Source organism: Pseudophryne corroboree, chromosome 1 (genome assembly GCF_028390025.1).
Source record: "Pseudophryne corroboree isolate aPseCor3 chromosome 1, aPseCor3.hap2, whole genome shotgun sequence".
Classification (NCBI taxonomy): domain Eukaryota; kingdom Metazoa; phylum Chordata; class Amphibia; order Anura; family Myobatrachidae; genus Pseudophryne; species Pseudophryne corroboree.
Genome location: NC_086444.1, coordinates 213,045,584 through 213,058,507, shown reverse-complemented (window position 1 = coordinate 213,058,507; position 12,924 = coordinate 213,045,584).

Here is a 12,924-nt window from a genome sequence, read left to right as displayed (position 1 = left end):
TCAGTGCAGTATCAATCCTTTGACCAGGCGGTCAAGATGGTTAGGGCACAAGGGAGAGGAGCTCTCATGGCAAAGCTGATTCCAATGGGCAGAATCTTCAAGAGGCGGCTGGAACAAGCCACAGCGGGCATGGCAGCAAAGCACCACTTCATACGTATCGCCAGGGAGCTTAGGGAGGACCTGCGGGTGTGGGAGGAGTTCCTCCTACATTTCAACGGCGTGAAAATCTGGCCCAAGGAAGTAGCGTCAAACCGTGCGCTGCAGTTATTTACAGACGCAGCAGGAGCTACGGGGTTTGGGGCATACTTGCAGGGCGAATGGTGCGCCCAGCGATGGCCACCAGAATGGGAGACCGCGGGGATCACCAAGAACTTAGCGGCATTGGAGTTGTTCCCAATAGTCGTGGCAGTGGATATATGGGGAAAAGTGCTGGCAAACAGGCAGATCCAATTCTGGTGCGACAACATGGGGGTGGTGCAAGCCGTGAACAACCAGCGGGCATCATCGCCGCCAGTAGTCAGGTTGCTTAGGAGGTTGGTGGCAGCATGTTTGCACCACAACATAACATTCAAAGCTAGACACGTGCCAGGGGAGAAGAACGTAATAGCGGACGCATTGTCCAGGCAGAAGTGGGACGTTTTTAGGGCCGCAGCGCCAGGAGCAAGCGAAGTAGGTTTAACATGCCCCTCCTATCTCTGGCAGATAGTCGATCAGAACTAGACAACTTGGTGGAGCGGTCCCTGGCACCAAAGACCTGGAAGGCCTACAAGGCCGCATGGAAAAAATGGCGGCAGTTCCAGGGGGCTGGGGATATTGAATCCAAGCCTCCACAGCAACAATTGTTGGCGTTCTTGGACAAGCTCAGAAGGGAGCAGACTTCCAGGGCCAGAGCAAACACGATGCTAGCAGGGGTATCCTTTTTCCAGAAACTGGCAGGCGAAAGGGACGAGACGAAGAGTTTCATAGTACGCACGATAATGAAGGGCTGGGCAAGGGCGGAGGTTAAGAAACCGGACGCTAGAGAACCAATCACAATCGAAAGGCTGAGGAAACTGATAGAAGTGGTCCCAAGCGTCTGCCGCAAACAGAGCGAGGCGAGGTTGTTTACAACGGCGTTTATTATGGCGTTTAGTGGGGCATTCAGGGTTAGTGAGTTGGTAGCGCAGTCCAAAACAGCAAAGGAAACGGGGCTGCAGCGCAGTAGCGTTACCATAGCGGAGGACACAGTATTGTGTAAAATACGGAGATCAAAGACAGACCAGAACGGAAAGGGAAAATGGGTGCAGCTACGCAGGCACGCCGACGCTACGGTCTGCCCGGTAAGGGCGGTCGAAGCCTTTAGGGTAACAAGGCCGGCGGGAGGGGAGAATTTTCTGGTGCACAAGGACGGGGCCGCGCTCACTAGGTACCAGTTCGCAGCAGTGTTGAAGAGATGCGTAGGATCACTTGGCTGGCAGGCGGAGAGGTTCGGGACACACTCGTTTAGAATAGGGGCGGCCACGTCAGCCGCTAACGAAGGGTGCGCGATGGAAGAGATCAAAGCATTAGGCAGGAGGGGGTCCAACAGCTACAGGCGCTACATTAGACCCCTCAACGACGAAACAGAAAAGATCTAACTATCATATCCCCCCCCCTCTCCCACACAGCCCCATCCGCAAGAAAAAAGGAGGCGAGGCAGATATGGATCGTCGGTCACTCATACGTCCACTGGGCGGCAGCAAGGGCCGCCGGGAGGTCTTATGGAAGGCAGTTGGGGCTAGCGGAGAAGGAGGGGAATGTACGCTGGTTCGGGGAGAGAGGGATGAGGTGGCACGGCTTGAGGGGCACCTTGTTATCCGGGGAAGATGCGGCAAGCAGCCCCGACACCATAGTATTACACCTGGGGGGTAACGATTTGGGCGACATGAAATCCCTAGACTTGATCAGGACAATACGGGCCGATCTAGAATGGGTAAAAGAGCGATGGCCGGGAGTAGAGCTAATATGGTCTAACATCATTCCCAGGCTAGCTTGGCGCGGAGCACGGAAAGGGGCAGGAGCGGAGAGGGCCAGGAAAAGGGTCAACGCGGCCGTGGGCAAGTGCGTGGCAGCGCTAGGGGGACGGGTCATACGGCATAAGGACATCAGCCAAAAGATCGGGGGCATGTATAGGAGTGACGGGGTCCATTTGTCGGACATTGGGATTGACCTGTTCAATAATGCGCTTCAGGAAGCACTGGAGGCCGGGGGTCAGTAGCTGGTTGCAGGGTGGGGGCTTCGGGTCTCGGGGGGGCAGCCGAGATCCTCGTGTGGCGGGAAGAAGCGGTGCGCAAGGCATGGCGAACGGGGGGAGCCAGCTGAGGTTGGCAGATTCACCCTCGGTGAACGGGCGCACGCTCGGCTCCAGCTTTGGACGGTTGGGCCAGTGAGCTGCGTGCCAGGCGAGCGTGATATGCGCCAGGAGGGCTGGTTCCCCAGGGGCGTTGCCGCGGTGCCTACAGGGTAGGCAGGGCACGCCCCCAGGTAATCAGGAGGGGTCAGGGACCCATTGGCGCCTTGCCCACCACTTCTGTCCGTGCCCTGCAACCTTGTAAGGTAACATGGAATAAGGTAATGGAAATAAACTGTGGCCAGTAATTCGATCCAAAAGAAATGTGTCAGACTCTTATTTAAAGGGGAGCTTATTAGCTTATGCGAGCGGTAACAAAGGGGGACGCCGTGGGTCGACCTCTCCCCCTTATGGGAACAAAGGCGCCGGATGGCGCCGGAGAGGGGTAAGGGGGAGGGGCGGCAGGTGGCCCGCGGGCCAGCGGCACGAAGGAAAGGGGGGGGCGGGCAAGTGTGCCCGTCCCCTCTTTCACACCTGAAGTCACTGGTAGCCAGTAGGAGGTGGGGGGGCCGGCCGGACAGCAGGCGGCTTAAATAGGAAGGCGGGGGGAGGAGGCGGCCACTGAGGGAGAGCAGAGATCAGAGTGGGACCCACCCACCCACCCATTAAAGCGAGCCGCTAGCGGGCAGCACGCTCCCCTCTCTTTTGGGTTTGCAGTAGGTACCCCCTTTTCTGATTGTGTCACTGTAGGTAAAGATACGGGGGCAGGTATACAAATTTTAAAAAAGCGTATATATGTACTTATGCTTACAGTTCAGAGTTTTATTGTATAAATCGTTGCAAGTAATAATATGGTTGTGTGTTTAATGTGTTAAGGAATTAAATGCAGGAAATATGTATGTCACAGTCAGCGGGCGGCGGGAAGAAGCGGTGCGCAAGGCATGGCGAACGGGGGGAGCCAGCTGAGGTTGGCAGATTCACCCTCGGTGAACGGGCGCACGCTCGGCTCCAGCTTTGGACGGTTGGGCCAGTGAGCTGCGTGCCAGGCGAGCGTGATATGCGCCAGGAGGGCTGGTTCCCCAGGGGCGTTGCCGCGGTGCCTACAGGGTAGGCAGGGCACGCCCCCAGGTAATCAGGAGGGGTCAGGGACCCATTGGCGCCTTGCCCACCACTTCTGTCCGTGCCCTGCAACCTTGTAAGGTAACATGGAATAAGGTAATGGAAATAAACTGTGGCCAGTAATTCGATCCAAAAGAAATGTGTCAGACTCTTATTTAAAGGGGAGCTTATTAGCTTATGCGAGCGGTAACAAAGGGGGACGCCGTGGGTCGACCTCTCCCCCTTATACACTTTGAAATTTCCTAGACTGCAAAGGCAAATAGAACATTGTTTTTATTATGAGACACAGGTTTCTGATTATTATAAATAAAAGGAAAAATTATAAAAACAACTCTCAAATAATATTAGCTACAGTATGTGTTCTGTATATGATGTCTCAACAATGCAAACAGATTTGCGGTGTGGCTATGATAGGCAAGGAGTAGCACGTACGGTGCTGAGCTCTCCTGCCTTAATATCCTGGGAACAGTGCCGTTTCTTGCGGCGGGCGAGCCGTGCAACCGCACGGGGCGCCCGCTGCGGCACTTCTTGAACACTTTAAAATCCCCCCTCCTCCCGAGTACCCAGCTCGGGGGGCGGAGTTTCGTGGAATGACGCAGTGCGTCGTAATATCCGTACGGCATTTGTGTAGCGCTGTCTTTACCCCCCTGCTAACCGCTGAGATGACCTGCACGGAGAGGAGAAAGGTGTCCCATACCTCCTGATGCCGCCCGGTGCCGCTACTGACTGAACTGGCGGCTCCGGTCCTTCCTGCTCCATCCGCGGCTGTCCCTGATTACGCCGCACTGCTTCCACCAGCTGAGACTTGGGACGCGACCTGAGCGGCAGGGCAGGGTGCCTGCTCCCGGACGCCGCACTTCTACATCTCCTGCCTCCTTTGGCAGGCGCCGGTGAAGCCGCGCTCCTTGCTGCCCCGTACCTCCTACACACATAAAGAGGCACTGAGGGGGGGGGGGGGTAGCTGGCGCTGGTGTACCTCCCTGTGTTCTCCAGCTCCAGCCTCTCCACATCACTGCTGCAGTTCCTGCATTGGAACATCCTTCTTCCAGCGTGCAGGTACAATTCTAAAGCAGGGGTGATTCCCCCCATTAGGTAGCCCCACTGTTCCTATAAACTTATGTGGTGAACCAATCAGCACGGAGGCCCCCCAATCCTCTTTTCTCCTGTCTTCTATCCTACACTAATTGCACTGCTCAGGAGGCTGGGGTTAAAGTTTCCTCTCTGGATCTTTATGCTGTGCAGTGCAACCTATGCAAGGGCTCTATGAGGCAATGCACCTATCTGGAAGTTACTGCTGTGACTTTTTCTCCTTACATTATATATATTCAGCTGGAAGCTTTATACCCACCACTCGAGCTTTCCCTGATTTGTTGGTAAAGTACTGACTCTATATTGAGTCTTCATGTAGATCCCTAGAACTGAAATATTTGCATCATGGGTTGGTGTCATCTAAAGAAGCCTGGTTCCTTGCACAGTCAAATTGGAGAGAATGTTTGTCTGATAAAGCCAAATACCGCTTACTGTACTCCCAGCATTCCTACTATGCCACGGGTGACAGGCATGGTACTTCACTGGCGCATTTAGCAGCGACTGGTAAAACTTCTAACACTGTACTTGCCCTATGAGGAGACGATAATGTGACTTATGTGAAAACCCCTGAAATAGCGGCCCAGTTTCTTGCCTATTATAAAAAATCGCATAGTGCGAAATTATCAGCCGATTTTGACAGAAATAAATAACTATCTTAATGGTATTCCAATACGCTCACTTTCTTCTGAAGCGGCTGAATTCCTAGATTCCCCTTTGTCATTGACGGAGATAGTTACTGCTATTAAAATGTTTCCTGGAGGCAAAGCACCAGGACTAGACGGAATACCTATTGAGCTCTATAAAAAACATAGAGAATTTTTTTGGGCCCAAACTGCTTACTCCGTTCAATGACTTATTGGAATTTGGCTCACTGCCTGCCTCTATGACGGAAGCTTTGATAATAGTCCTTTTGAAACCAGATAAAGACCCAGAGAAAGCGGTCTCATATAGGCCTATCTCGCTACTATCTACCAACGTCAAGATCTTGGCAAAGGTCCTGGCACTTCGGTTAAATTCTGTTATAACTCAAATTATTCACATAGATCAGACTGGTTTCATGCCGGGGCGGTCCACTCTAACTAATCTAAGGCGTTTATTTATGCATCTACAGGGCCTTCGCGGGGACGCCGGCTCCTCTGTTATAGTATCTCTTGATGCTGCTAAAGCTTTTGATTCAGTGGAGCGGGCAATCTTGTGGGGGTCTATGGCTCGCTTCGGCATCGGACCACGCTTTATACAATGGGTCAAGTTACTGTATTCAACCCCCTCTGCCAGGGTCTTGGTAAACGGTTTCACTTCCTCTGCCTTCCCTCTGGCGAGGGGTACGAGGCAGGGCTGCCCATTATTCCCTATCCTCTTTGCCTTGGCAGTGGAACCGTTGGCATGTCTGGTACGTTCGGACCCGAGGGTGATGGGCTTCCGGGTGGGACATGTCACGGATAAAATTGCCCTATACGCGGATGATATACTGTTGTTTATATCACACTATAGTAATACCATGCCTTATATATTGCGTATTATTAACACCTTCGGCGGGTACTCTAGTTTATCCATCAATTGGGCAAAGTCTTGCATCCTGCCCTTTCGTGGTACTTGTCCTAGTGCTCCTTTTGTGGATCTCCCTCTTCGATGGGTAGACTCATTTAAATATTTGGGAGTGTGGGTCACAAACAATCCCTCTCAATATTTCTCCTTAAATATAAAACCGCATGTGGATTATTTGCATACCCGGATTGCAGTGTGGGGGACTTTACCGGGTAGAATAAATTTAGTGAAAATGGTCGCCCTGCCTAAATTGCTATATGCACTGCAACACTCCCCTGTGTATCTTCCACTAAAAACCTTTAAGAAAATTGATGGCCTTCTTTCATCCACTGTAGAGTCTAGTCGTCGGGTCAGAATAAAATTGGACACCCTCACATGCCCACGTGATTCTGGGGGCCTAGCCCTCCCTAAATTCAGTCTGTATTATCTAGCGGCACAATTGGTACACATCAGTAAATGGTTACACGATCCTGATAGGGATGAATTGATTCCCCGAATTCTTTATGAAATAGACCAAAACTGTTCCCCAATACAACTGCTATTGAGTGACAATGTGTCGCTTTATAAGCTCCTAGTCGTCAAACAGGCAATTTTGGTCTGGAGACAGACACATAGACTGTTGCAGGGAGAGGGCTGGGACCCGGAAACGCCTTTAGCATATATGCGTACCCTTAATGAGCTTGCTTCACAACAGGTTAATGAGGTCTGGCACAGTCATGGGGTACAGTCTCTTGGACAATTATATCACATGGGTATATTTAAGACCTTCCAACAACTCCAGGAATATTACAATATTCCTACTTTCTATTTTTATCGTTATTTACAAATCCGCTACGCTTGTCAGACTCAATTTGCGGCTGCCCCCCTGGTGCTCCGGGACACACCAGTTCGTGGACTAGTCTCTAACGCTCAAAACTGTACTATTTCCTTGTTCTATTCGGCTCTGCTCCATGCCTACCATAAAGAGGCCCTTCCTTCTATTAAATCTAAATGGGAGGGGGACCTAGGACCCCTTCTCAGACGAAACTTGGGAAGATGCTATAGGTGCTTCTAGACCAGAGGTTCTCAAACTCGGTCCTCGGGAGCCCACACGGTGCATGTTTTGCAGGTAACCCAGCAGGTGCACAGGTGTATTAATTACTCACTGACACATTTTAAAAGGTCCACAGGTGGAGCTAATTATTTCACTTGCGATTCTGTGAGGAGACCTGCAAAACATGCACTGTGTGGTCCCCCGAGGACCGAGTTTGAGAACCTCTGCTCTAGACTGACGACTGCAACAGTTCGATACCAACAGGTACACCTTTTTGTTTTACACAGAGTCTATATTACCCTGGAGAGGCTAATGAGATACGGAGGTAGGACAGACTCTAAATGTCCCAAGTGTGCTCTAACAGAGGGCACCTTTCGGCACATGCTTTGGTCTTGTCAAATAGTTAATGCATTCTGGCAGGATGTGATCAAGATTATAGTTTCCACTGGCATACCTGCTGATGTAATGTCCCCTCTTGTGTGTGTGTTGGTGGTGGTGGATGAGGAGTTGCTGGATGCCCCCTCCAGACGTTATGTTATAAATTTATGTGCTCTTGCACAAGTATCTATAGCCCGCTCGTGGATGGCACCCACTGGCCCTGATACAGACTCATGGATATCCCTAGTGAATACCACGGTAGCACATGAAACATTTGTTTACATATCCAGAACAACCATCGCTAAATTCTATAAGATATGGGATAGATGGCTATCTTCACCATATGCCAAGGGTACTCACACCAATATGCTCTATGGTGCTAACTCAGATTCATAAGGTTATGTTAAGTTGTTACATATTGTAGAAAAGAAACAGTAACTAATGATCGCACAGACGTAATGTTTAATATACTGTTTATTCAGGTTGATAACGTATAAGGTTGGTACACACGGACAGTGCAATATGTATGTGGTCTCATACATATTCCACATTGCTTGGAATCAAGTTGTTCCCGTCTACACTTTATTCTGTATCTTTTGCTTGAATGCATGTACCGATATCGTTCATCTCTGTTAATCTACATCTTCACGCTATGCTATTTACTGTTTAATTAATGTCAATGACAGCAATGCTATTAAGTAATGTTTTTTTTTTTTATGTAACTAAATCAAAACACAATAAAGATTGTCGAATTTAAAAACCCCCCAATGCAAACAGATTTCACCTTGGCCCCAGAGTCCGCAATGTAATAGTGTGTGAGAATCAGAAAGATTTTATGAGAGTTCTGTTTTTTTTTAAGTGGCAATCATTTAAATGGCAAAACCAACCTGGTGTGCACCCCTCTCAGCAGGTGAATAGTAAGGAAAAAAATTACGGTAAAGATGTCGGTACACAATGCAGAACCTTTGGTACACCCCCCCAAATGCATGTACTTAAAGAGGGGTTTAAATAGCATAATTTGGCAAATAAAGATGTGTCAGTTTTCAGGTGAATTTCTCTAAAAGCTTAATAATGGGCTAAATTATGTGGGACAGGTACATGGAGGTGTTATATTGATGAGAGGGGTTTTTGAACTTGCATATGAGAGGTAAAAGTGCAGCCCAAAATAATGGAAAGACTTCAATGTAATGAAAAACCTTTATTATAAAGTGCTCTCTCAGCGGTCACTTTTTTTGTGTTCATGATGGTTTCCCTACTTTTCAATGGACTTCTTCCAGGTTGCATTTTGTGGAAAAGTTGCACAAGCTTGCCACGAACATCACGAATTGGCCTTTCTAATTGGATCCTGCATTTCTCAAGTGCTGCGAGCAGCTTTGCAATTGCAGTCTATGCTGAATGAGGACGGTGAGATAAATCTGTAACATTTTACCTATATAGTCAAAATCTTAAGGAAAGTTAGTGCACATCTCAAGGTGTTAGGCAGTTTGCGATACAGATTCAATACCGATGCACGCTCCCGCGGGCTAGACAGACTGTGCAGGAAAGTCAATCTTGACTATATAGTGTACAATCTAGTACAAAGTATAGTCAAAACTGGCACTTAGTAAAAATCGTACATAGACAAAGTCGACAGTACAGATAGTCAAAATCTGTGCTATCTGGGCTCTGGGGGAGTTCAAGGTAAATCGCATAGTTAAAATCGGGCATAGCAAGGATCCCACTGTGTGTACACGCCTTAAGTCTTCCTCCCCTTCCGCTTCAGAATCCAATTTAAGGTTCTCACACTCACTTATAAAGCTCTCACCCATTCCTCTCCCATTTACATATCTGACCTTATCTCCCATTGTACTCCCACCCATCCTCTTCATTCCACAAATGCATGCCACTAGGGAGGCCGTGATACCCGGAATAGGTTAGGTTAAAAAAAAATAAGAATTTACTTACCGATAATTCTATTTCTCGTAGTCCGTAGTGGATGCTGGGGACTCCGTAAGGACCATGGGGAATAGCGGCTCCGCAGGAGACTGGGCACAAAAGTAAAGCTTTAGAACTACCTGATGTGCACTGGCTCCTCCCCCTATGACCCTCCTCCAAGCCTCAGTTAGGATACTGTGCCCGGACGAGCGTACACAATAAGGAAGGATTTTGAATCCCGGGTAAGACTCATACCAGCCACACCAATCACACCGTATAACTTGTGATCTAAACCCAGTTAACAGCATGATAACAGAGGAGCCTCTAGAAAAGATGGCTCACTACAGCAATAACCCGATTTTTTTGGTAACAATAACTATGTACCAGTATTGCAGACAATCCGCACTTGGGATGGGCGCCCAGCATCCACTACGGACTACGAGAAATAGAATTATCGGTAAGTAAATTCTTATTTTCTCTGACGTCCTAGTGGATGCTGGGGACTCCGTAAGGACCATGGGGATTATACCAAAGCTCCCAAACGGGCGGGAGAGTGCGGATGACTCTGCAGCACCAAATGAGAGAATTCCAGGTCCTCCTCAGCCAGGGTATCAAATTTGTAGAATTTTACAAACGTATTTGCTCCTGACCAAGTAGCTGCTCGGCAAAGTTGTAAAGCCGAGACCCCTCGGGCAGCCGCCCAAGATGAGCCCACCTTCCTTGTGGAATGGGCTTTTACAGATTTTGTCTGTGGCAGGCCTGCTACAGAATGTGCAAGCTGAATTGTACTACAAATCCAACGAGCAATAGTCTGCTTAGAAGCAGGAGCACCCAGCTTGTTGGGTGCATACAGAATAAACAACGAGTCAGATTTTCTGACTCCAGCCGTCCTGGAAACCTATATTTCCAGGGCCCTGACAACGTCTAGCAACTTGGAGTCCTCCAAGTCCCTAGTAGCCGCAGGCACCACAATAGGTTGATTCAGGTGAAACGCTGAAAACCACCTTAGGGAGAAACTGAGGACAAGTCCTCAATTCCGCCCTGTCCGAATGGAAAATCAGATGAGGGCTTTTACAGGATAAAGCCGCCAATTCTGACACGCACCTGGCCCAGGCCAGGGCCAACAGCATGACCACTTTCCATGTGAGATATTTTAACTCCACATATTTAAGTGGTTCAAACCAATGTGACTTTTGGAACCCAAAAACAACATTTAGATCCCAAGGTGCCACTGGAGGCACAAAAGGAGGCTGTATATACAGTACCCCTTTCTCAAACGTCTGAACTTCAGGGACTGAAGCTAGTTCTTTCTGGAAGAAAATTGACAGGGCCGAAATTTGAACCTTAATGGACCCCCATTTCAGGCCCATAGACACTCCTGTTTGCAGGAAATGTAGGAATTGACCTAGTTGAAAATTCCTCCGTCGGGGCCTTACTGGCCTCGCACCACGCAACATATTTTCGCCAAATGCGGTGATAATGTTTTGCGGTTATATCTTTCCTGGCTTTGATCAGGATAGGAATGACTTCATCCGGAATGCCTTTCTCCTTCAGGATCCGGCGTTCAACCGCCATGCCGTCAAACGCAGTCGCGGTAAGTCTTGGAACAGACAGGGTCCTTGCTGGAGCAGGTCCCTTCTTAGAGGTAGAGGCCACGGATCCTCCGTGAGCATCTCTTGAAGTTCCGGTTACCAAGTCCTTCTTTGCCAATCCGGAGCCCGAATATAGTGCTTACTCCTCTCCATCTTATAATTCTCAGTACCTTGGGTATGAGAGGCAGAGGAGGGAACACATACACTGACTGGTACACCCACTGTGTTACCAGAGCGTATACAGCTATTGCCGGAGGGTCCCTTGACCCGGCGCAATACTTGTCGTGTTTTATAAACACGTGGAAGACTTCTGGGTGAAGTCCCCACTTGCTGACAGTGCTATCACATGATTTTCCGCCCAGCGAAGAATCCTTGCAGCTTCTGCCATTGCCCTCCTGCTTCTTGTGTCACCCTGTCTGTTTACGTGGGTGACTGCCGTGATGTTGTCCGAATGGATCAACTCCGGGTGACCTTGAAGCAGAGGTCTTGCTGAGCTTAGAGCATTGTAAATGGCCCTTAGCTTCAGGATATTTATGTGAAGTGATGTCTCCAGGCTTGACCATAAGCTCTGGAAATTCCTTCCCTGTGTGACTGCTCCCCAGCCTCGCAGGCTGGCATCCGTGGTCACCAGGACCCAGTCCTGAATGTCGAATCTGCGGCCCTCTAGAAGATGAGCACTCTGCAGCCACCACAGCAGAGACACCCTGGTCCTTGGAGACAGGGTAATCAGCCGATGCATCTGAAGATGCGATCCGGACCATTTGTCCAACAGATCCCACTAAAAGATCCTTGCATGGAACCTGCCAAATGGAATTGCTTCGTAGGAAGCTACCATCTTTCCCAGGACTCGCGTGCAGTGATGCACCGACACCTGTTTTGGTTTCAGGAGGTCTCTGACTAGAGATGACAACTCCTTGGCTTTCTCCTCCGGGAGAAACACTTTTTTCTGGTCTGTGTCCAGAACCATCCCCAGGAACAGCAGACGCGTTGTAGGAACCAGCTGCGACTTTGGAATATTCAGAATCCAGCCGTGCTGTTGTAGCACTTCCCGAGATAGTGCTACGCCGACCAACAACTGCTCCATGGACCTCGCCTTTATAAGGAGATCGTCCAAGTACGGGATAATTAAAACTCCCTTTTTCCGAAGGAGTATCATCATTTCGGTCATTACCTTGGTAAATACCCTCGGTGCCGTGGACAGACCAAACGGCAACGTCTGGAATTGGTAATGACAGTCCTGTACCACAAATCTGAGGTACTTCTGGTGAGGAGGGTAAATGGGGACATGCAGGTAAGCATCCTTGATGTCCAGTGATACCATGTAATCCCCTTCGTCCAGGCTTGCAATAACCGCCCTGAGCGATTCCATTTTGAACTTGAACCTTCTTATATAAGTGTTCAAGGATTTCAAATTTAAAATGGGTCTCACCGAACCGTCCGGTTTCGGTACCACAAACATTGTGGAATAGTAACCCCGTCCTTGTTGAAGGAGGGGTACCTTGATTATCACCTGCTGAGAATACAGCTTGTGAATCGCCTCCAGCACTGCCTCCCTGTCTGGGGGAGCTGTTGGCAAGGCTGATTTGAGGAAACGGCGAGGGGGAGACGTCTCGAATTTCAGCTTGTACCCCTGAGATACCACTTGTAGCATCCAGGGATCCACCCGTGAGCGAGCCCACTGGTCGATGAAGTTCCGGAGACGGGCCCCCACCGCACCTGGCTCCGCCTGTGGAGCCCCAGCGTCATGCGGTGGACTTAGAGGAAACGGGAGAGGACTTTTGTTCTTGGGAAGTGGCTGTATGGTGCAGCTTTTTCCCTCTACCTCTGCCTCTGGGCAGAAAGGACGCGCCTTTAACCTGCTTGCCTTTCTGGGGCCGAAAGGACTGTACCTGATAATACGGTGCTTTCTTTGGCTGTGAGGGAACATGGGGTAAAAATGTCGACTT